Source organism: Mustela nivalis (genome assembly GCF_964662115.1).
Source record: "Mustela nivalis genome assembly, contig: HAP1_SCAFFOLD_701, whole genome shotgun sequence".
NCBI classification, from domain to species: domain Eukaryota; kingdom Metazoa; phylum Chordata; class Mammalia; order Carnivora; family Mustelidae; genus Mustela; species Mustela nivalis.
The window spans coordinates 177,977-202,891 of record NW_028135962.1 but is presented as its reverse complement, the minus strand read 5'-3'; the positions used below and the strand labels follow the sequence as shown (position 1 = coordinate 202,891).

Below are 24,915 nucleotides of genomic sequence, written 5' to 3'. Positions count from 1 at the left end.
TCTTCCTACTTCCAGGGGTGCTGGGCCCACAGGAGCCCAGAGCCAGAGACATGACTGCAGTTGCAGACAGTGCTTCAGCCCTCTTTTCCGAAGCTTCTGGTCATGGGGCCGGAGACACCAACAGGTAACACAAGGCAGCTCGGGGCAGCCCACTGGAGAGTGGGCAACAACTGTGGTCCCACCTCAGCGGGCACACACCACTGTCCCTTACTGTGTGGGAGCACATCTCTCTCTCTCTCTCTCTCTCTCTCTCTCTCCCTGTTTGTGTGTGTGTGTGTGTGTGTGTGTGTGTGTGTGTGTGTTTGTAGAAGTGGGGACAGGGGATGAGGGATATGCCCTTCCTGGGCAGAAGCAAGCTGCCTGGTGTTGGAGGCTGGACCCATCTGTCATGTTCATACCCCAGGTCATAGCAGGCTGGATGAAAAGGGGAGGGTGACACAATGATAAGGCTCATAGTAGTCATGAGCCTTAGAGTGTCCTCTGGCTACGTCCTTGCTCAATGTCTTTTCAGCCATCCCTCTTAGCCTGAACTGGAGAACACGATGTCTAGTGGGGGTGTCCCCTGGTGGCAATGTTCCGGGAGGCTGCTAATGGCTCTTGGCCCTGTGTCTATGGGGCACTGCCTTTTCAGAGCTGCACCCCAGAGACTGTGAATGAGCTGGCTGGGGACTTCAACGACTCCAACTCGCTGGACAAGGGTCAGGTGTCCCAGGCCACCCAGGATCAGTGCTGCTCTGAGGTGAGAATAGGAAGAAGCTCCTCCACACCCAGGGCCCCCATGCAACGATGGGGACAAACCTGGGGCCTTCCCAGAGTGTTTCCACTTGACTATTCCACCGGCCCCACCCCAGAGTAACCCACACCTCCGCACATATGCCACACCTATGGGTAAGTAAGGGAGGAAGACACTCTTCACCTACGTGGGACTGGTAGAGAATAGAGTGAATGCTTTCCGTGGCATGGGGGGAAGTTGTTTTGATTTCTTTCCTCTGGCCTTGTGTTGCTTTTCACAAAGCCATGAGTATCTTGGCCTTTTCCCACGGGTTTTACGATTTTCCCTACTCATGCCAGCTAACAAGTGGAGAACCCAGCTGGGTTCTGGAGAACTGGCCCACGCCCTTCTAAATCCTCATACCAGATAGGGTGATTGAACCTACAAAAGGGCCGGTGGGATCAAGCCATTCTACAGGTCTTTCTGGAATGTATCAACTCTCAGAACACATCGAATCCTAGGAGGTCCACCAGCTCACAGGCTCTTTCCCTCTAGGTCCTCACAGTCCCCCTTTCTAAAGGACGTGGTCTGCTACAGTGACTCGGTCTAGCATTGCTGCTGGAACTTGACGTGACTCAAACTGCTTGCCATTCCAGCAATGCTGCAAGGAAAGGGCACCTCAAGGGTCCTCACAGATGATTTGGGTCACTCCATCTGCCAGACCGTAGACCCAAAGATTGGGTGGAAGGCCTCCGATGCCTCCTGGCCCAGGTAGCTGGCTCTGGCATGAGCTGCTGCAAGGCTTCAGCTACTCCATCTCCCTTGACAAGCAGCAGGGACCTCAGGCCACCAACAACATCCAGTCCTGGTCTGGGGTGAGAACGGGCCCAGGTTCATGGCCAGTCTCAGGACCCAGAGATGACCGGGGCCAGCCCACAGCCCAGACTAGACACAACTGGCTGCCCTGGGGCCTGCCAAGGAAGGTGGTTTCCCCCTGAACCTTTCTGCCCCTGACAGCAACAGGCCAAACCGCATCAGCATAGGCGAAATGCCATGTAGCCCATGCTTTGGACAGATCTCAGACCCAACGCGGATGACCTTGAGCAGGCTTGGAGATGCTCAACCTCTCTTTTCTCCTCTCAACAGTAGGGCTCCTTCCTCATGACTCCATGGCATACACATACAGATCTTCATACGGGCTAGGAAGAGACAGACAGGCTATTGCTGTCCAGCGAACCACACATGTTGAAGTCACCAGTACATTTAAGCCTAGATGGGTCCTTTGGAGGTTGGTTTTAGGTTTTCAGCCAAGAACCTTTTTTCTGGGTGGGCACACAAGTCCCTCGTCGTCTTGCCCAAGTTCCCAAAGGGATGGGAGGATGCAGTCTGAGCTCCAGACCCTGCTCTTCCTGGGGCTTCACGGCGTTGAAGCTGACTATGTTGCTCCCCACCCCGCCCCCTTGTCTGCCTGCTGGAAAAGGCATCATCCCTGTCCCCGGACGAGGCCTGCACGATGCTGGAGCTCAAACAAGGCACAGTGCAGAGATGGAGACATTCCCTGCTGCTATCCTTCCCGGATAGAAGCCTCTCAATCGTCACCACCATGTTCTCCATCTATCAGATGTTCCCGTCAGCCCGGCAGGTCCGGGATCACCAGTTCCCTCGGTGAGTGCCCACCTCATAGCCAGCACAAGGGGGAGCCTTCCGTCTACTAGTTGTAGGACTTGGGAATGTCACTGCACCTCTCTGACTTTCCCTCTCCTGTCCGGAAAAGTGGAGGTGCTAAGAGGATGAACCTCGTAGGGCGACTGCAGGGAGTCATGGGAGGAAACATGGCACGCGCCTCTCTGGGGCCCGGCTCTGCAGAAAGGGCTGCTGGACATGCTGGGCGTCTTCGCGCTGAACATTTCCCTCTCCAGGGAAGACGCGTTCAGGCTCAACCCTCACAGGCCTGTGGTCCTTCTGGGTCTAGAGAAAGGAAACGGAAAGCTGGCAGCTTTCCTATTGGCAAAGGACCTCTGAGATGCCATCTAGCTGGTCCTGACTGTGGTCCTTGATGTGCCCAGGTCGAGGGGACACTGGGAGCAGGCAGAGCAGCCCAAGGGCCACTCAGGATTTGCAAAGTCCTGTTTGGGATGATTTCATTCAATCATGGCTCTTAAGCACCTAGGAATGCAGGCTCTCTCTAGTCACCAAGAGCAGTGAATGGGTAACGTAGAGACAATGTCTGGGTCTCCATTCTCGTCCCAGGGTCACATAGGCACTCTCCACATCCTAAGCACGCATGTCTAGCGTTCATCAGATGGGGCATCTCTGTGACCTACTCTAGGGATGAATGGATCCACCTCTCTTGGGACCACGAGGATGCACTCTACGATCAAGGAAGAACAGGATAGGTCTTTGGGTGCCAGAGGAGGTCCTGCTGCCTCCACAGAGCAGGGTGGGAGGCGACAGGGGATGTTGCTGGCGAGGGATGTTCAGAACCATGGATCTCCCAGGACTCTCGATTTCCATGGGAGAGCTTAGTGGGGCAGCTTCCTCTGAAGAGGCCAAAGAGTCCGAGAGAGGTGTGGACGGGATGCCAAGCACTCTGGGAAGCAGAGCCCATTGTGGGCTGAGTTGGTGCCTACAACAGCCATCCCTTGGATGGTCCATTCTTGCTCCGCCTGCCCCTATCCATATCCACCTCCGCTGACCACCACAAGTGGGGCCAAGGACAGAAAGGGTGGGGACCGGACCACTCACCCGTCGGCCTCCAACCAAAGCCCAGACACTGGTCTGCAGGGAGGATGCATGACTGAGGGGCCAAAGGACAGACCTATGGGAGGTCCCTCCCTCATCCCACGTGGTCAGCAGTCAGCAAGGACAGCTCCAGAGGGGTTGCAAGTGGGCTGGCGCCATTCTGTGGGGCCCACACCGAAAGGATGGTGCTGTGGGAGTAGCGTGGAAAAGGAAGGGAAGGCCAGGTCTCTGACTCTGCCCCACATTTGACTTTCCCCAGCACTCTGTGTCCCATCTTGGGAACCTGGCCTGAGCAGACACGGCAGGATATCGGGCAGTCCCTGCACACTGCCCATGTGGAGGTCAAGGGGGCCTATGTGCACGTCACGTGGCATGACCGGGACCTAAACACCCATGCCCCCGTTCCGCTGAGGCAGCGGGAACTTCTGCAGCTCACAGAGGCTGAGGCGGAGGGTAAGGGGCATTGCAAGCTGGGAAGGCCATCTGGGATGGGGCTCATGGGCTGGGTATTCCTTGAAAGGCCATGGGATCCGTCCTGTTCAGGGAAAGGCACATGGAGTGTCAGTGATGTGGCTGAATCGTTCCCCTTACTCCCACCCCCGTGTCCGCTATGCGACGCGTTCCAGCAGCTGAGCCGGCCAAAGAGCCTCCCATGGAGCGAGAGGCAACCCTGGCTCTGCATCAGCCATCACCTTCAGGGTCCGAGCCAGCCTCCCCTCCACCGGCTGCTCCAGAACTGGAACAGGGGCTCCTAGGTTACGAATGGTCGCCGGGTCCTGAGGCACAGACGGCTGGGCCATCGGCTTGCCTGGGAGTTTGCACGCCAGCTGTCGCAGGTGCCACTGAGCCCACTCCAGCCGCAGAGGCATCCTGCCAACCCAAGAAGCGGCTCAAAGAGAAGGAGCCTGACCTCCTGGACTTCCCTCCCAAGCTGGTGGCAGAGCAGCTCACCTACATGGATGCGGTGAGCAGCTGGGCCCCCAGGGTAGGAGGGCAGGGCCGGCTTTTCTTCTGCTCTCCGCTGCCCTATACCGGCTTTTCCCTGATGTGGACTCCTAGGATATAGGGCCAGATCTCAGCTGCAGCCCTAACCGACCGGGGAAACCCATCAGGGTTTTTAGACCTGAGCTTTCACTGTCCAGCTGCGGACTGTGGAGACAGGCACTGAGAAGGACTGAGGCAGAGGTACCACGCAGATGCAATGACTCAGAAGCGAGAGCCCGTAAATGGGAAGGCTCTGGTCCCCCGCGGGGAGGAGGGCAGCTCCCTGTGTGCAATCCCGTCCATGGGTCGCCCACCCATCTGCCTGGGAGCCTGAGCACCATCAACCTGGCTTAGGCATCTGATGCGTCCTGAAGGACAGGCTAGACACGGAAAGCCATGCTTTCAGCCACCAGGTGACAATGGGCACCTGTAAGGAGACAGGGACCGCAGGGATGAGCATTTGGAGGAGGAGATGCCCCCTTGGGAGCACCACCTGGTGCGGCCCCCTGGACATGGAATGATCAGGGTGCACACGCCTCCCTCCCTTCCCTTGCCTCTCTTGGCTCCTGGGGCGTCCCGCACTGGCTTCCCTCGGAGAAGAAGAGGGGCATGAAATGCAGGCTCTCTAAGCAGGCTCCGGCCACATTCGCAGCCTCCTGAGCTCCAGCTCTGACCTGGGACCCCTCCCGAGGACATGAGTCTTGCATGGGCGAACATGTGTGGGGCTCAACACACCTCCCCCTGTCCCCTAGGAGCTGTTCAAGAAGGTGGTGCCCCATCAGTGCCTGGGCTCCGTCTGGTCCCGGAGGAACAGGCCTGGCAACGAGCACCTGGCACCCACAGTCCGGGCCACCATCGCCCACTTCAATGCTGTGGCCAGCTGCATCGTCACCACGTGCCTTGGCGACCCAAGCATGACAGCCCGGGACAGGGCCGTGGTGGTGGGCCACTGGATCCGGGTGGCCAAGGTATGCTGTGGGAGGCCCAGCTCCCTGAGGCTCGCCTGAGCCTCGGGAACTGCTCTTCTGTCTCGCTCCCTTCTCAGGGCTGAAGGCCCTGCTCTAAGGCCTGTGGTCCCTAGGCTCTTCCTCCCGGGGGCATGGCCCAACGTTGGGACGCTCAGTTCCCACGTGACGCCTCCTTTGCAGTGAGGGAAAATCCTCCCTCTCGCCAGCAGTGTTCCTCTTTAGGGCTGACCTGTGCCCTTCTGCAGCTCCCTGGACATCAGCTTCACCCGTGGGGGAGCCCTAAACCGAGGGGGGCACTAAAGCTCTCGAGCATCTGGGGCTCCTGCTCTCCCACTGACAGCTCCTTCTCCTCCCTCCCCCAGGCCTGTCAGATCCTAGGGAACTACTCCTCCCTGCGTGCCATCCTGGCGGCTCTGCAGAGTGCCTCCATCCACCGCCTGCAGAGGACATGGGACAACGTCTCCAGGTGAGGAGGCTTCTCTGCAGGAGGGGCCAGGATGGAGGCGGGATCTCCCACAGGCCTGTCCTTTGCCCCCCTCAGTCAGCTTGGACCTCCTGGGAGGCAGCAAACCCTGACCAAAGGACCTGGGCCCGGGGCTGCTCCTCTCAGCCTTCCTGGGGAACAGGCCACCAGGCCTCCTGCTTGAGAAATCCAATGTCCTCCATGCCCCACCCTGGCCTCAGCTGAATTCCATATTTCCACGTGGTGACTTGGCAGCCACTGAAGTCTCTGCCCATGGTTCAGCCAGAACCCCACCCAAACCGAGCTGTTCAATTAAGCTGGGAAGGGACGCCCAGGGGGACGCCCAGGAGAACGCCCTCCCATGTCCTACGAAGACCCCAGTGCTCAGAGCAGCCCAGAGCAAACCCTCAGCCAGCCCCGTGGACATGCGGGGCTGCTCCAAGAAAAGGGACTCGCACTCTACCCTGCCACGTTAGGACTCCCCTGAGCCTAACTTCTTTCCCTCTCTTCAGGAAGAGCTTCCGAACATTCCAACAGCTCTGCACAGAAGGCAACCCCCAGGGCAGGGAACTACTCATCAAGGTAGCACGGGAGGTGCAGGGCTCCAAGGACAGGAGAGGGGTGGGAGGAGGCGTGATCCTGTGTGGATGAAGTAGGGAATGGCCTGAAGCATTCCTCGGGGAGCAGAAGCCTTTGGCAGGAATGTGCTGACAGCCTGGGCTGAAGATTCCCCCTGGGGCTGGGACAAGCGGGTGCTGCCCATCCAGACTCCCTAGGCTAGATTTCAGGTCTCTCTGTGTCCATCCATCGAGAAGGTCCACATGGGGGCCCACATGAACGCGGACAGCCCAGAGGACAGGCCCCTGCTCACAGATGGGGTGGGGATGGGTTGTGGGCCACAAAAATGATGATCCTAAGAGGATCCTGAGTGCTCAGGAGACCGCAGGAGGTAGGTGGAGTTCCCCCTTCTGCCCATGGGAAAACAGGCTCAGGGAGGCCAGGCTCCAAGCTCCAGGTCCCCCATGGACTGAATGGGGGAGCTGAGATTGTTCTAGAAGGACTCGTGGCATGCTTCAGGGGAATGGAGCGTCAGTATCAGCAGACGTAGGTCGGACGTCTAGGGTCTGCAGTCCAAGACGGTGGGCGCAAGGGGACTGAGGCTATTCTGCTCTCAAGGATCTTGTCCTTGGCCCTCTAGAAGCGGCCCTCGAACAAACTGGCCAGCCTGGTGAGGCAGCTGCAGAGAGCGCGGAAGGGGCTGCCCAAGAAGGTGAGTGTGCCTGAGGGACAGGGCCTCCAAGGCCAGGGGAGAGGGGCTCCTCCCTGAGGGCTAGAAGCGTCCAGATCAGGACAGGTGGGACCTGCCACTCCAGCTCCACCTCCTGCCTGCCGCCACAGTTGCTCAATGTCTTCTTTCCTGGGGACCAGGAGGAAGGAGTCTAGCAGGCTGGGTAGAGAATGGATTTGGGGCTGGGGAGGGGCCCGGGGCTCCATAGCCAGGGGGTTTTTTGAATTTCAAAAAGCAGGCCCTGGAGGCGATTAGGAGGAGTCTGATGTTCTGGGAGGGTGAGGGGAAAGCGAATCCAGGGGAAGCAACTAAGGGTCCTAGGCCCTTTTCCATGTGGGAAAGTGGGGTGGGCCAGGACGCTGAAGTCTTTTCGGGGAGGGCCCCTGTGGGCACCAGACAGCAGGGACTCATCCCAAACCTACCCCTCATGACACAGGGTGTCGTCCCATACCTTGGCACTTTCCTCTCCGACCTGGTGGTGCTTGATACAGCAATGGAGGACTACCTGGAGGTGGGTGAGCCTGAGGATTGTGGAGGAGGGACCAGAGTCCTGAGGACAGGGAGCAGAGAGTCCCCGGACTGAGCCCTGAGCTCTGAGTCCTTCGGAGACCTCCCTTCCCCACAGCCTCACAGCCGCCCCTAAGAACTGGCATCTCTTGCCCATCTCAGTGCTGAGGGAAGGGAGTCTGCGCCCATCTCAGTGCTGAGGGAAGGGAGTCTGCACCCAGACGGGTGGCCCAAGACTGGGGAAGCACCAGCGCATCCTGAAGGTGAAGCTGCATGCGCTCTGTGTGCATGGGCTGCAGCCTCTCCCTCAGACCTTGCCTGTCGGGGACAGTGAAGTCAGGACCCTGCACATCAGCCACACTTCAGGAGCCCAGCAGATCCTGCCTGCCTGAGGCGTCTGCCGCTCCCTTCAGTCACCACAGAGTGTTGTGCTGCAGGGTGCTGACCGGGAGCCCTTTCACCATCCCCCAGTCTTCCTTCCTCTGGACCCCAGGGCTTGCCCTAACCCCAGTCTCATTGTGTGTGTGGCTTGGCGGCCCACTCCGGGGTCCTGGCCTACGCGCAGCCTCAGAACGGGTGGGTGTAAGGTGCTAGGACTGACCGGGGGCCTCTTTCTGAAGGACAATGGTTGTCTACTTTCCAGGGCAATGAGATCAACCACCGCAAAAAGAATAAGGTGAGCATACGTAGCCCTGGCTGTAGGGAAGGGCAGGCAGACCCTATCAGAGACGCCCCTGGGAAGAACATTGCTTGGCTCCATCCACTCCCCTCCATCTCCCATTTCCTGGGACAGGTTGCTAAGAATGAAGTGCAAGACCCATCGAGTCAGTCAGTAGGGATCCAGAAGGGCATCAAGGAGAACTTCCCTTGATGGAGGAGGGGCTAATTCTACTAGCCTCTGAGAACAGTTTGGGACCAGACGAAGTTGCATGCAGGAGGGTGGTCATGTGTGCCAAGACCCAGGACCCGACCCCTGTCCCGCTGCTCGGCCCTCACCTGGCCCTGTAGCTTCCCCACCCAGGCTCAGGGTGCATCCTGTGCCTCTGTCCCGGCCCAGGAATACCGAGTCCTCACGGACATCATGCTGCTCCAGGCGGCGGCAGAGAATTACTGCCTAGAGCCCCAGCATCCATTCACGGCCTGGTTCTGGGCTGTGGAGCGGCTCAGCGAGGATGACAGGTGAGGCCCACTCAGGAGCTGGGTCAGGCGACGTCGGGGTGGACTCTTTCTGCTGGCCCCGCCTGGGATCCTCCTTCTAGGGCTCCCTGGGCAGCCAGACACCAGCTGTGGGAAAACCCTGGGAGGGACTCCTGAATGCCAGCTGCTGCTCAACTCACAGGTGTCCCTCTGTCCTTAGCTACAACCTGTCATGCCAGCTGGAGCCGCGGTCCTAGCTGGCCAGCAGAACACAAGCACCAGGACCACTGGCTACAGCCACCATCAGACCTGAACCCGTGCACACTGGCTGAGCCAAGGATTGCCCCTCGGCCCCTGGGCTACTTGTGGTGCACGAGCCCCATCCGCTGCTCAACACCCCTTCCTCTCCCCTACAGAATTACTTGTTCTGGAAGGGGCAATATTGAATATAATTAAAGGGTTGTTATTTAACCACAACCACCACCACCACAACAACAAAAAGGAATGAGAACCCTTGGGATTAAAGTTTTCTTACCCAAATAATAATAGTAGTAGTAGTAATAATAATAATAATAATAAAGGTTTTTATTTTCTCCTCTACCTGCCCACGTGTGCGTTTGGTTCTTTTATTTCCTACGGTAATGTACAACGTGTACAGACTCTCTTCTTCATTCCTGAACCCAGAAATCTTACAGAGTCAGCAGCTATTCAATGGGGCAGAAAGGAGAGGAGCCAGCCCTCCTCACTTCTGGTGGCACTACTCATTACTGGTGGCACCTCCCAATGCCGTTTCCTCAGAGGACAGGTTCATTTCTGTGTCAGGCATCTGGGCAAACAGCAGACACAGCCCTCAGGACCCCTGAGATGGAGACGTTGCAGGTCCTTCCCCAGGAAGGCAACAAACCCTGACCAGGCGAGTCCTGGAGAGTTCCTTCCCCTCCCCAGAACTATGTGCTGCCCAGGAGAGGGGCTGCTACTCTACCCTCTAAAGCAAGGAGGACGATGTCTCGCTTCCTTGGGGATATGCTACGTGTGCGTGTGTTTGTGCGGGTTTGGACCCAGTATTTGGGACTGACGGTTGTCGAGTTCAGTCTCCTGAATTGCATCAGCACGATGTAGGGAAAACACATGCAAAGAGATTCAACCCTGCCTGTGGAAGCTCCAAAATCTGAGGAAGATATTTTGTAAATGGAAGAAGGGCAGGCAGGACGTCCCGTCCTCAGTTTCCCTAGAGGCTCTCCAGGTTCACCCTTTACCAAGACTGGAATCCCCCTGGGATCCTTATCCAGGATCTCTGGATTCCTTTTCCCTGCTTCTTTTGGGTGAGGCTGGAGAAAAACGAAAGAAACTGGGAGGTGTCTCTGGCTCTATTCACGTCTATGCTGACCTAGGAGCTAGGATGTCCAGCCATCCTGCATTTCCTTACGCAGTTCTTGGCAAGGCCGTGGGGCCCTTCAGGCCCCTGACCCTCTTGGTCAGGTCCATGGTAGCCACTGCTCCCTGGCTGGGGCCTGATGGAGCAGAGATTGGTTCTCCCTTGCCAGGATAAAGGTTCAGATCCTTGACCAGAGAAACCCCACACTCTCCTGGCTGGCCAAGGGCACTGTCAGGTCCAGGTGGTTCTGAAGTCCCTGGTCTCCATCATCCACCAGGTGACACACCCATGTTCCACTCACTTGTCTGAAATGGGGAACTCGCCTGACGCGGTAGACCAACACACACATGGAATGTGAGCAGGGGAGAAGCGTCTATCATGCAAATGGATGCGAAACGAAGCAAGGGTAGGAATCCTTCTCTCCAGACACAACAGACTCTGAACCAAAGGGGGGAGGTACGAAGCCACAGAGAAGGACACTACTTCCTCGCAAGGGAGGCCATGTAATAGGAGAGAACATCTCGAAATATGTAGACACGCACCATGGGAGCACCCAAAGGCATCCAACAGTGCATAACAAACATAAAGTCACCTTTGACAGCCGTACCATGCAGTGGGGGACTCTAACACCCCACATCTGCTAATGGACACAGGATCCAAACTGACAATCAACAGGGAATCTATGGCTTTGAGGGATGCACCCGTTTCAACACGTAGATGCAGAACCTTCCACCCTGAAACCGCAGCATCCGCAGTGCTGGATTTCCAGTGCACATGGAACATTCTCCAGAGTAGATCACACGTTAGGGCACAACCCAAGTCTCAACAAACTCCAAAAGATGGATATCATCCCACGCATCTTTTCTCAGCACGATGCTACGGAACGCCAAATGAACCCTAAGAGCAACCCTGGAGAGACCACGAATCCATGGAAGTTCAATTACATGCTACCCAACCAGCACTGGGTCAACCCGGAATCCAAAGAGGATGTCCAAAATTACATGGAAGCAAAAGGACACGCCAAGGGTCCCCAACCTTGCAGATACAGCGCCAGGGAATCTAAGAAGACAGGATCCAGCACCACAAGAAAAATCCCCAATACCATCAGCTGACACATAAGGACCTAGCCAAAGCACAACACAGAGCTCCTGAGCAGTCGCTCAGCCTGGGCGAGTTGGAGCTCCTGCTGTTGGGTGCAGGCTTAGCTTCCATCTCGACTCTAAGTCCCAGCCTGGGGGGTGTTCTTTCCTTTCTCCCAGGACCATCCCCACCAGGGCCACTGGGGAATCAACCCTTCAGGGGGTTCTCGGCAGAGAGAAATGGCCCAAAGGGCCCAGGAAACAACCACCCCTTCCCCACTGGTGGATCAAGGTGGCCCATTAGCGCTCCCTCTGTGGAACATTCCACAGTGCTTTTGGGGGGACGACCCTCTCAGGCTCTGATGCCCAGGGTTTCTCGGCAAAGGGCAGATTCCGACTGAGTACCCCTGGGAGGGACCTGACACTCTGCACTTCCGGCATGCTCGCAGCTAATGCCCCGGCCACCTGTCCCCGGAGCACACGGAGAGACAACTTGCCAGCGGACCAGTGGACAAAACGTCCTCTCTTTCACCACCAGGAAGAGATCGATGCGCAACCGTCTGGCAGCCACAAAGAGGTGTTTGATTGTCAGGAAGATCAACAGCCAGGCAGGGCTTGGTCCACCCCCACAGGCCTCTCCTCCTCTTCTCCTCCAGAGTATAGGGAGGCAGGATGGCAGGAAAGACAGTTTGTTCAGTGGAAGCGAAATCCTGAGCTTGAGTCCCTTTCTCCCTAGTAGCCTGGGCACTCCTACGCTGCTTCCACTGTGGCCTCTGTGCAAGGCCATTCGAAACACCAGTGCTGGCTTGCGAAGTTCCGGGATACTGGGCAGAAAGCGATGGAACACAAGAGAGTCCCAGGGAAGTGACAACGGGTTTGGTCATGAAAGCTTGAAGCTGTCAAAGACCATCTCTTGCCCTATGTTCCCTTGGTCAGAAACCTTTCAGCAACCGCTCAGAGGAGAGACAGGCAGGTACAGAGCAGGGATGGGGAACCCTGGGAGCCACTGTGGACCGAACCGTGGGTGTTTTGTTAACATGGGCTTTGATTCATGTGTGACTTTTCAGAAACAGAAAAGAATAAAGGGAATCAGGAAACAGAGGCAATCAAAAACACCGGCTCAAATATAGGGAACATACTGTTGGGAACCAGGTGGGCGGATGGGTGGAAGAGGGGGTGGGGATTAAGAAGACACTTACTGTGCTGAGCACCGAGTCACATACAGAATTCCTGAATCCCTACTCTTCAACTGAAACGACGAAAATACTGTACGTCCATTAGACTGTATTTTCAAAATTGTCTTTGAAAGGTGGGTATTAGGAGACCAAAATGAGATTACGCTCTGAGAGTTTCCCAATCAGGTCTCCTCAGGCTGTACGTGAATGCACCTTAAAGATCAGTGAAAGAGCCCAAAGACAAAAGTGACATCTGTTGATATGGAAAGGCCAGTGCCCACCTCTGTGATCACAGAAAACACACACCTTCCTAGGATATTGGCTGTCGTAAAAGCATTTCACCGACGTCCCCTTGGAGCTACGCTCCTCTGGTATTTCCATTCTCCTTGGTTGTGTGTCCTCATGGAGTAGTTGAAGGGAATATTGCTACCCCGTGTTTGGTGGACTAAACCAAAGCTGGCTATTTCTAGCCCCTGGAAGACTGAGCTAAAGGGCCTTCTGGAAAACATTGCACAACTGGATCTCTCATCGTCTTCCAGAGAAGGAAAGGGAGGCCCCAAAGGGCACCAGTGGAACAGGAACACAGAGGAGGTTCTCCTGACACCAGCATCAGGATCCCAACTCCCTGAGCAAGAATGAAGAGCCCCCGTCCCCCCACACACAATGGACACATATCACTGGAATGGGTCAGTTCCCAGGAAAAGCGAAATGCGGCCAAACATGGAAAGGTACACAATAACCTCACTGAAAGAAAGCCCACTGGGATCCCCTGCCCTGGGTCTTAAGTTCCACCTATGCATGAAGCCATTTGATAATCACAGGGGAAGGGAGGGAAAACTGAATGGGAAGCCACCAGAGAGGGAGAAAAACGATGCGAGGCTCTTCTCTAAGAAACAAGCAGAGGAGCCTAACAAATAGCAGGGAGCACATGGGGAGTTAGAGAGGAGAAGGGAGTTAGGGAAAACTGGAAGGGGAGGTGAACCTTGAGAGACTATAGACTCTGGAAAACAATCTGAGGGTTTTGAAGGGGCGGGGGCGTGGGAGGTCGGGGTACCAGGTGGTGGGTATTATAGAGGGCACGGATTGCACGGAGCACTGGGGGTGGTGCAAAAATAATGAATACTGTTATCCTGAAAATAAAGAAAAATTAAATTAAAAAAAAAAGCAAAGAAACAAGCAGAGGGTTGCTGGAGGGGAGGTGGGTGCGGGTATGGGACAATTCGGGCAGGAGCATAAAGGAGGGCATGCGATGGGATGAGCACTGGGGGTGAAACGCAACTGATGAACAGCTGGGCACTACCTCGGAAGCTGATGAGGAACTGTACGGTGGCTTACTGACTTTCCACAACAACAACAAAATACAATCCAAGGTTCTGTGTTTCCTTGATTTTCAAAGTGGAAAATACGGGATGATTTCTTTTCTTCCCTCAAGCAAGGAAATGACATAGCCTATTCACGAAAAGGCAATGCTCAGGACATTCTACCCCTTTCAGCCCTAAAGAAGTTTTTCAAACAGGCTTTCACCAGTTGCAGTCCTCATGCCCTTCTAGTCATTTCGGAGCACTCTTGACAGGGGGCAAACCCTTTTTTTCTTCAAGGTGACTCACCCCAAGCAGGTAATATCCCTATGTGCCACAGGAGTGACTACAGGTGCGCCCCCCCCCCAACCTTTCCAAGGGCCTCACTACAAGTTTTCCAGAAAGGTGGCATGAATAGTACTGGCTGGAAGGTGGATGCTGCATGACATCCATCCCTTTGTTCACTTGAGGGATGACTAGGGGCAAAGTCTCCATCTCAGTCGTGGACGTGCCAGAGCTCTCCAGCTCCCCTTCAGACACGGCCCTGCCCTCTCTCCCATAGAAGAACCTGCAGAACTACGTGACCATGAACTGGGAACACACAACAAGGGTACAAAGGTCTTACCTGAATTCAGCTCAGCATGGCAATGACAGACTGGTCCCTCTTGGAGGTTGTTCCCAGTGTCCTTGAGGCATTCGAACCCCTTCTTGGCGGCTGACTCCAGACAGTGGCTCACCTGTCACAGTGGCTCATGATAGAGGGATGAGAAGTTCCTCGGAGACAGGTGTCACCACACCACTATCATCACCCTTTGTCGTGGAATAAATCTATGTCCCTCGTCGGATTAAGAAACCCTTCAAACAGGACTGGAGCAGGTGGCAATAAAAGGCTCCCTTTGAAGAAGGGCTGAGCTTGGGGACATGTCCAGTCCTATGTCTCACTGCTGCCATCACCACACACAGTGGTGCCCCAAATGGGCAGGGTACCATTTCCAGTACACGGCTCCTGCTCGCCCAAGGTACCTATTCCTATCATCGCGCCATCGCATCTGGTCAGGACCCCAGCATTAGGCCTGTGCGTCTCCAGTTCCTGCTGCTGCCTGCCTCCACCAGCGATCCTGTTTCCTCTCTGAATTCCGAGCGCCGCAGCATCCATCTTCCTCACCTTCACAAAACAGGATTGTGCAATGATTTCATGGATACGACCTGCAAGGCACAGGATGGAAAAGAAAAGGAAACTCACACCCTGGACATTCAGGATACTTAAAATCTTTGTGACTTGAATGACGTTATCAACCAAGGGAAAGCACAGTCCAGAAGTCGGGAAAGCATGTTTGCAAACCATGGATCTGGCAGGTTCTCAATATCCACAATATCTAGAGATCCCAGGAACTCAACAACATCAACAACAAGAGAAAAACAAGTCAAATGTGATGTGTGAATGTACACATGGGCAAGAGACATAACCTCAAAGCTATACGCAAGGAAGGAAATTGCAAGCAATGAGATACCTTTATGAATCCATGAGGTTGGCTCCCCATGGAAAAAGAAAAACAAAACAAAACACAACAAAGCAAAACAAAACAAAACAAAACACTCGGGAGAAAGGAAAAGACCAAGCCATGGCAAAGATAAAGAGAATTAGGAACCTTGCTGATTGGGTGTGGTAGGAATGTTTAAGGGCATGCTTGTGAAATCAGTATGACAGCTCTTCACAAAAATCAACTTGAGTGGGACACCTGGGTGGCTCAGTCTGTTGAGGTCTCAGGATCCTGGGATGGAGTCCCACATCGGGCTTCTTGCTCAGCCGGGAGCCTGCTTCTCCCCTGCCTGCTCTGCCTGCCACTTCTCCTGCTTCTGCATGCCTCTTTCTCACGCTGACAAATGAATAAATAAACCGTTTTTAAAAAATCAACTTTCGCACTACCATGTGTTTTAGTACTTGCCCTTCTGTGCTAGGTACCCACATTCATGAACAGGATAGTATGGTCCTGGAGACTTATCTGAGCACACCTTCTCATGGCAGCATGGTTCCTAAAAGCTAACCCATGAACGCAATCCAAGTATCTGTCCAGGGAGGAACAGATGTTGTATATACAGACGTTGGGATAGTATTCATTCGCTAAAGAGGACAAAAACATTGACATGCGCCACCCCGTGGGCGAACGTTGAGGAGGGTGTGCTAAGTGAGAGGAGTATGCATGAAGATAACCAACTTGGACTCCACTCTTAGGACCTACCTAGAGTGGACTCCGAAGGACAGAAAGTAGAATGGTGTTTGCCAAGGGCTGGAAGGAGGCGCTCGCGGGAAGAGTCTGACGCATGCTAAAGAGCTTTAGATGGACAAGATGCCAAGGAGATGGGAAGGTGGGTTCCAGGGAGCTTGGGACAAAGACATTAATGCTTTTTAAGACATTTAGAATGTACTCCGTGAACTTCATGGACTTCACGACCTAAAAATAAATTGCACTGAAAAGCTGCAAAGATGGAGAAATGAACACAGGACCATTTCATCTGGCCCTTTATACCCTTTCCAGGTAGGTCCTCTCTCAGCCATTCGACTTCTGCCATTTTCCTTGAGACAACATGGAGCCAACAAAATGTCCTTCTGTGCCTACTTCGAGGTTGAAAGACAGAATTGCCCCACCCGGGACAACTTTATGTGAGAAGGTATTTTTCAGAGTTAATTTCTTGAGACCTGTTATTCCTTGATCATGTTTTCAAACAGAACCCAAACTGAACATTCTCCTTCGTCTGCTTGATTTTTCCTTCCCTGATTTTTTCCCCCCACTCAGAACCCATTGTTGATGCAAGGGCTTGGGTGTTCCTATGCCTGTCGTCATCTACTGACTTTAGCTTCTGCTGTTTCCAGTTTTGCTTACGTGTCATTCCTTTACCAAGTCAACTTTCCCGAGGCTCATTATGAATAGTAAAATATTTTCGGCCCCAGTTGGATTGAAAGAACTGACATCGAGCACTGTGCACGTCTCAGCTACACAACACAATGACTTCATGTTCCTAGGCCCTAAAAGGATGACCAGAATAAGCGGTGTTCACAAGGATTCCTGACCATGGGGGTGGGCGCAGGGAGTTCTTGGCCATATTCCTTGGCTGTCTAGGAGTATGTTCCCAGGCGTGGAACTCTGGGATCCTACGGTAGATTGTTGGTTGGGAGCATAGGAGCTAACAAATGCCGGTGAGGACAGGGAGAACAGGGAACCCTTGGACACCATCCGTGGGAATGCACACTGGCACAAGTCACTGTGCAACACAGTATGGAGGGTCCCACAGTCTAGAGATGGACCAACGCACCAAACAGTGCCATGCGAAAGAAAAGAGCAAGCGTTCCGTGAGACAAACGAAGAATACTCTGAAAGAGGGCTGCAGAGTCATTGGAGAGAAAGGCCCGAAAGGCCTCACTGAGGGGGACAGCGCTGAGGACAGAATAAAAACAAGGGAGCTAGTCCCACACAAGTCTGGCTGCCCTGTGTCATGAAGAGGGAAGGCACCTCTGCCTTAGAGCCTCACTACCAGAAGCTGGGTTGGCCAGAGGACATGAAAGAGGCATCCAGTGTGGCTGGAGAGCAACTGGGAGCAGAGCAGAGGGTGGTGAGGAAGGCAGGGACAGGGCCTCAGGCCTGGGAGACAGGTAGCGATCTCTTGTCCCTCTGCAACGGCATTGCCCCAATACCCTGCATCTTCAAATGCATGGACTGAATGCCCCACAGTTGTTGCAGAAGAGGAATGGAGGCACAATTCCGCATGCTTCCTCCACATCACCATACTTGTGAGCCCGTGGTTGTAACTGAGGCTGGACTAGCAGAGGATTTTCCCCAACTTAGCACCCATCATTCGGGGAGCCATTCAACTCAGAATCTGAGTTTCTGGGCGCATGTTGGCCTTGCCACTGCCTCCGATCCTGGCACTGTGAGCCTCGATAGATGGCAGCGCCAACCATCTGGGCATGTTTTTCGCTTCAGATTCCGAGAAGAAAAGGGGAACAAGGGAGAAGTGGACCATGAGCAAAGAAACTAGGAAGTGCGAAACTCCTTGCCTGACATCTAGAGAAACACGAGGCATGCTATTTCATCACGTTGAGTAAGTACATCGCGTGGCTCAGAAGCCACTCGCTAACCACCCAGAGCTTGCAGAGTGATGCCTCCACCACAGGTCAGGATCCCTGGGAGCCACTGTGAAGGCTGCTCCCCTCATATACCAGAACGAGGGAAAGAGGTCTCCTTCTAAAGCTATGTGGGAAACAACTGAACCGTTTCACTACCGAGGATGACAAAGTCTGCATCTTCGTGCATTTCCACCCCATCATGGTGCCCCATTATAATGACGGCAAGAGGGAAAGGGACGGTTCCAAAACGACACAAAGCCGGGACCCAGGCCTCCTCGCAGCGTTCCTCCAGGCCACGTCCCACCCCTTCCTGCAATTCATCTGGCCTTCTATGTGTGCCTCTGATTTCCCGTGACACCGTCGCACACATACCACAAATACGGTCTACATACACCCTAAGATGTCCCAAGGAACTAGATTCTCCCTGGTCCCCACTATGCAGGTTGGGAATGTGGGCACTAGGGGAGACACACAATGACTGAGGACACAGGAGTGGGAAAGGACAGAGAACAAACGTCTGACTTCAGCTCTGTCTCCTGAAAGGGAGGACCTGAGTGCCAATTCCAGAGCATGGTGCCTCTGGCACTTTTGGCTCATTGTGTACAGTCCCGGGGAAGAGAGGTCAAGAGCCAAGTGAAGGGGCTGCAGAGAGGGGGTGACTTTAGGAAGGGCCCCAGGTATTAGAATCCTGAAAGCGTGACCTCATATTCTTCATGATAGGCCCCAACTGAACTTAGAACTCTGGCAACCAGGCACCCACTTTCAAAGGGCAACCTGCTCTCCAGCACACTTGAGTGGAGACCTTCGACAGAACACCATGTTCAGTTGTTGTCTTCCTACTTCCAGGGGTGCTGGGCCCACAGGAGCCCAGAGCCAGAGACATGACTGCAGTTGCAGACAGTGCTTCAGCCCTCTTTTCCGAAGCTTCTGGTCATGGGGCCGGAGACACCAACAGGTAACACAAGGCAGCTCGGGGCAGCCCACTGGAGAGTGGGCAACAACTGTGGTCCCACCTCAGCGGGCACACACCACTGTCCCTTACTGTGTGGGAGCGCATCTCTCTCTCTCTCTCTCTCTCTCTCTCTCTCTCCCTGTTTGTGTGTGTGTGTGTGTGTGTGTGTGTTTGTAGAAGTGGGGACAGGGGATGAGGGATATGCCCTTCCTGGGCAGAAGCAAGCTGCCTGGTGTTGGAGGCTGGACCCATCTGTCATGTTCATACCCCAGGTCATAGCAGGCTGGATGAAAAGGGGAGGGTGACACAATGATAAGGCTCATGGTAGTCATGAGCCTTAGAGTGTCCTCTGGCTACGTCCTTGCTCAATGTCTTTTCAGCCATCCCTCTTAGCCTGAACTGGAGAACACGATGTCTAGTGGGGGTGTCCCCTGGTGGCAATGTTCCGGGAGGCTGCTAATGGCTCTTGGCCCTGTGTCTATGGGGCACTGCCTTTTCAGAGCTGCACCCCAGAGACTGTGAATGAGCTGGCTGGGGACTTCAACGACTCCAACTCGCTGGACAAGGGTCAGGTGTCCCAGGCCACCCAGGATCAGTGCTGCTCTGAGGTGAGAATAGGAAGAAGCTCCTCCACACCCAGGGCCCCCATGCAACGATGGGGACAAACCTGGGGCCTTCCCAGAGTGTTTCCACTTGACTATTCCACCGGCCCCACCCCAGAGTAACCCACACCTCCGCACATATGCCACACCTATGGGTAAGTAAGGGAGGAAGACACTCTTCACCTACGTGGGACTGGTAGAGAATAGAGTGAATGCTTTCCGTGGCATGGGGGGAAGTTGTTTTGATTTCTTTCCTCTGGCCTTGTGTTGCTTTTCACAAAGCCATGAGTATCTTGGCCTTTTCCCACGGGTTTTACGATTTTCCCTACTCATGCCAGCTAACAAGTGGAGAACCCAGCTGGGTTCTGGAGAACTGGCCCACGCCCTTCTAAATCCTCATACCAGATAGGGTGATTGAACCTACAAAAGGGCCGGTGGGATCAAGCCATTCTACAGGTCTTTCTGGAATGTATCAACTCTCAGAACACATCGAATCCTAGGAGGTCCACCAGCTCACAGGCTCTTTCCCTCTAGGTCCTCACAGTCCCCCTTTCTAAAGGACGTGGTCTGCTACAGTGACTCGGTCTAGCATTGCTGCTGGAACTTGACGTGACTCAAACTGCTTGCCATTCCAGCAATGCTGCAAGGAAAGGGCACCTCAAGGGTCCTCACAGATGATTTGGGTCACTCCATCTGCCAGACCGTAGACCCAAAGATTGGGTGGAAGGCCTCCGATGCCTCCTGGCCCAGGTAGCTGGCTCTGGCATGAGCTGCTGCAAGGCTTCAGCTACTCCATCTCCCTTGACAAGCAGCAGGGACCTCAGGCCACCAACAACATCCAGTCCTGGTCTGGGGTGAGAACGGGCCCAGGTTCATGGCCAGTCTCAGGACCCAGAGATGACCGGGGCCAGCCCACAGCCCAGACTAGACACAACTGGCTGCCCTGGGGCCTGCCAAGGAAGGTGGTTTCCCCCTGAACCTTTCTGCCCCTGACAGCAACAGGCCAAACCGCATCAGCATAGGCGAAATGCCATGTAGCCCATGCTTTGGACAGATCTCAGACCCAACGCGGATGACCTTGAGCAGGCTTGGAGATGCTCAACCTCTCTTTTCTCCTCTCAACAGTAGGGCTCCTTCCTCATGACTCCATGGCATACACATACAGATCTTCATACGGGCTAGGAAGAGACAGACAGGCTATTGCTGTCCAGCGAACCACACATGTTGAAGTCACCAGTACATTTAAGCCTAGATGGGTCCTTTGGAGGTTGGTTTTAGGTTTTCAGCCAAGAACCTTTTTTCTGGGTGGGCACACAAGTCCCTCGTCGTCTTGCCCAAGTTCCCAAAGGGATGGGAGGATGCAGTCTGAGCTCCAGACCCTGCTCTTCCTGGGGCTTCACGGCGTTGAAGCTGACTATGTTGCTCCCCACCCCGCCCCCTTGTCTGCCTGCTGGAAAAGGCATCATCCCTGTCCCCGGACGAGGCCTGCACGATGCTGGAGCTCAAACAAAGCACAGTGCAGAGATGGAGACATTCCCTGCTGCTATCCTTCCCGGATAGAAGCCTCTCAATCGTCACCACCATGTTCTCCATCTATCAGATGTTCCCGTCAGCCCGGCAGGTCCGGGATCACCAGTTCCCTCGGTGAGTGCCCACCTCATAGCCAGCACAAGGGGGAGCCTTCCGTCTACTAGTTGTAGGACTTGGGAATGTCACTGCACCTCTCTGACTTTCCCTCTCCTGTCCGGAAAAGTGGAGGTGCTAAGAGGATGAACCTCGTAGGGCGACTGCAGGGAGTCATGGGAGGAAACATGGCACGCGCCTCTCTGGGGCCCGGCTCTTCAGAAAGGGCTGCTGGACATGCTGGGCGTCTTCGCGCTGAACATTTCCCTCTCCAGGGAAGACGCGTTCAGGCTCAACCCTCACAGGCCTGTGGTCCTTCTGGGTCTAGAGAAAGGAAACGGAAAGCTGGCAGCTTTCCTATTGGCAAAGGACCTCTGAGATGCCATCTAGCTGGTCCTGACTGTGGTCCTTGATGTGCCCAGGTCGAGGGGACACTGGGAGCAGGCAGAGCAGCCCAAGGGCCACTCAGGATTTGCAAAGTCCTGTTTGGGATGATTTCATTCAATCATGGCTCTTAAGCACCTAGGAATGCAGGCTCTCTCTAGTCACCAAGAGCAGTGAATGGGTAACGTAGAGACAATGTCTGGGTCTCCATTCTCGTCCCAGGGTCACATAGGCACTCTCCACATCCTAAGCACGCATGTCTAGCGTTCATCAGATGGGGCATCTCTGTGACCTACTCTAGGGATGAATGGATCCACCTCTCTTGGGACCATGAGGATGCACTCTACGATCAAGGAAGAACAGGATAGGTCTTTGGGTGCCAGAGGAGGTCCTGCTGCCTCCACAGAGCAGGGTGGGAGGCGACAGGGGATGTTGCTGGCGAGGGATGTTCAGAACCATGGATCTCCCAGGACTCTCGATTTCCATGGGAGAGCTTAGTGGGGCAGCTTCCTCTGAAGAGGCCAAAGAGTCCGAGAGAGGTGTGGACGGGATGCCAAGCACTCTGGGAAGCAGAGCCCATTGTGGGCTGAGTTGGTGCCTACAACAGCCATCCCTTGGATGGTCCATTCTTGCTCCGCCTGCCCCTATCCATATCCACCTCCGCTGACCACCACAAGTGGGGCCAAGGACAGAAAGGGTGGGGACCGGACCACTCACCCGTCGGCCTCCAACCAAAGCCCAGACACTGGTCTGCAGGGAGGATGCATGACTGAGGGGCCAAAGGACAGACCTATGGGAGGTCCCTCCCTCATCCCACGTGGTCAGCCAAGACAGCAAGGACAGCTCCAGAGGGGTTGCAAGTGGGCTGGCGCCATTCTGTGGGGCCCACACCGAAAGGATGGTGCTGTGGGAGTAGCGTGGAAAAGGAAGGGAAGGCCAGGTCTCTGACTCTGCCCCACATTTGACTTTCCCCAGCACTCTGTGTCCCATCTTGGGAACCTGGCCTGAGCAGACACGGCAGGATATCGGGCAGTCCCTGCACACTGCCCATGTGGAGGTCAAGGGGGCCTATGTGCACGTCACGTGGCATGACCGGGACCTAAACACCCATGCCCCCGTTCCGCTGAGGCAGCGGGAACTTCTGCAGCTCACAGAGGCTGAGGCGGAGGGTAAGGGGCATTGCAAGCTGGGAAGGCCATCTGGGATGGGGCTCATGGGCTGGGTATTCCTTGAAAGGCCATGGGATCCGTCCTGTTCAGGGAAAGGCACATGGAGTGTCAGTGATGTGGCTGAATCGTTCCCCTTACTCCCACCCCCGTGTCCGCTATGCGACGCGTTCCAGCAGCTGAGCCGGCCAAAGAGCCTCCCATGGAGCGAGAGGCAACCCTGGCTCTGCATCAGCCATCACCTTCAGGGTCCGAGCCAGCCTCCCCTCCACCGGCTGCTCCAGAACTGGAACAGGGGCTCCTAGGTTACGGATGGTCGCCGGGTCCTGAGGCACAGACGGCTGGGCCATCGGCTTGCCTGGGAGTTTGCACGCCAGCTGTCGCAGGTGCCACTGAGCCCACTCCAGCCGCAGAGGCATCCTGCCAACCCAAGAAGCGGCTCAAAGAGAAGGAGCCTGACCTCCTGGACTTCCCTCCCAAGCTGGTGGCAGAGCAGCTCACCTACATGGATGCGGTGAGCAGCTGGGCCCCCAGGGTAGGAGGGCAGGGCCGGCTTTTCTTCTGCTCTCCGCTGCCCTATACCGGCTTTTCCCTGATGTGGACTCCTAGGATATAGGGCCAGATCTCAGCTGCAGCCCTAACCGACCGGGGAAACCCATCAGGGTTTTTAGACCTGAGCTTTCACTGTCCAGCTGCGGACTGTGGAGACAGGCACTGAGAAGGACTGAGGCAGAGGTACCACGCAGATGCAATGACTCAGAAGCGAGAGCCCGTAAATGGGAAGGCTCTGGTCCCCCGCGGGGAGGAGGGCAGCTCCCTGTGTGCAATCCCGTCCATGGGTCGCCCACCCATCTGCCTGGGAGCCTGAGCACCATCAACCTGGCTTAGGCATCTGATGCGTCCTGAAGGACAGGCTAGACACGGAAAGCCATGCTTTCAGCCACCAGGTGACAATGGGCACCTGTAAGGAGACAGGGACCGCAGGGATGAGCATTTGGAGGAGGAGATGCCCCCTTGGGAGCACCACCTGGTGCGGCCCCCTGGACATGGAATGATCAGGGTGCACACGCCTCCCTCCCTTCCCTTGCCTCTCTTGGCTCCTGGGGCGTCCCGCACTGGCTTCCCTCGGAGAAGAAGAGGGGCATGAAATGCAGGCTCTCTAAGCAGGCTCCGGCCACATTCGCAGCCTCCTGAGCTCCAGCTCTGACCTGGGACCCCTCCCGAGGACATGAGTCTTGCATGGGCGAACATGTGTGGGGCTCAACACACCTCCCCCTGTCCCCTAGGAGCTGTTCAAGAAGGTGGTGCCCCATCAGTGCCTGGGCTCCGTCTGGTCCCGGAGGAACAGGCCTGGCAACGAGCACCTGGCACCCACAGTCCGGGCCACCATCGCCCACTTCAATGCTGTGGCCAGCTGCATCGTCACCACGTGCCTTGGCGACCCAAGCATGACAGCCCGGGACAGGGCCGTGGTGGTGGGCCACTGGATCCGGGTGGCCAAGGTATGCTGTGGGAGGCCCAGCTCCCTGAGGCTCGCCTGAGCCTCGGGAACTGCTCTTCTGTCTCGCTCCCTTCTCAGGGCTGAAGGCCCTGCTCTAAGGCCTGTGGTCCCTAGGCTCTTCCTCCCGGGGGCATGGCCCAACGTTGGGACGCTCAGTTCCCACGTGACGCCTCCTTTGCAGTGAGGGAAAATCCTCCCTCTCGCCAGCAGTGTTCCTCTTTAGGGCTGACCTGTGCCCTTCTGCAGCTCCCTGGACATCAGCTTCACCCGTGGGGGAGCCCTAAACCGAGGGGGGCACTAAAGCTCTCGAGCATCTGGGGCTCCTGCTCTCCCACTGACAGCTCCTTCTCCTCCCTCCCCCAGGCCTGTCAGATCCTAGGGAACTACTCCTCCCTGCGTGCCATCCTGGCGGCTCTGCAGAGTGCCTCCATCCACCGCCTGCAGAGGACATGGGACAACGTCTCCAGGTGAGGAGGCTTCTCTGCAGGAGGGGCCAGGATGGAGGCGGGATCTCCCACAGGCCTGTCCTTTGCCCCCCTCAGTCAGCTTGGACCTCCTGGGAGGCAGCAAACCCTGACCAAAGGACCTGGGCCCGGGGCTGCTCCTCTCAGCCTTCCTGGGGAACAGGCCACCAGGCCTCCTGCTTGAGAAATCCAATGTCCTCCATGCCCCACCCTGGCCTCAGCTGAATTCCATATTTCCACGTGGTGACTTGGCAGCCACTGAAGTCTCTGCCCATGGTTCAGCCAGAACCCCACCCAAACCGAGCTGTTCAATTAAGCTGGGAAGGGACGCCCAGGGGGACGCCCAGGAGAACGCCCTCCCATGTCCTACGA

At 55.6% G+C, this 24,915-nt stretch overlaps 2 long non-coding RNA genes across 4 annotated transcripts in view; one reads left to right on the top strand and one right to left on the bottom strand.

Moving 5' to 3' along the window:
* The window catches only part of LOC309857432, a 296,182-nt gene that overhangs the window by 196,290 nt on the left and 74,977 nt on the right, over positions 1 to 24,915 (bottom strand). Inside the window, exon 4 of the long non-coding RNA XR_014307711.1 lies at positions 14,354 to 14,934. This is a non-coding gene — a long non-coding RNA (uncharacterized lncRNA). The remainder of the gene's footprint in view (positions 1 to 14,353; positions 14,935 to 24,915) is intronic.
* LOC309857433 lies at positions 7,418 to 9,401 on the top strand. Of its 3 annotated transcripts, XR_014307712.1 has the most exons (4): positions 7,418 to 7,668; positions 8,308 to 8,340; positions 8,722 to 8,843; positions 9,022 to 9,401. It is a non-coding gene; the product is annotated as an uncharacterized lncRNA (long non-coding RNA). The 3 variants fall into 3 exon arrangements; XR_014307713.1 differs by having other exon boundaries at positions 8,308 to 8,843; XR_014307714.1 differs by lacking the exon at positions 7,418 to 7,668 and having other exon boundaries at positions 8,248 to 8,843.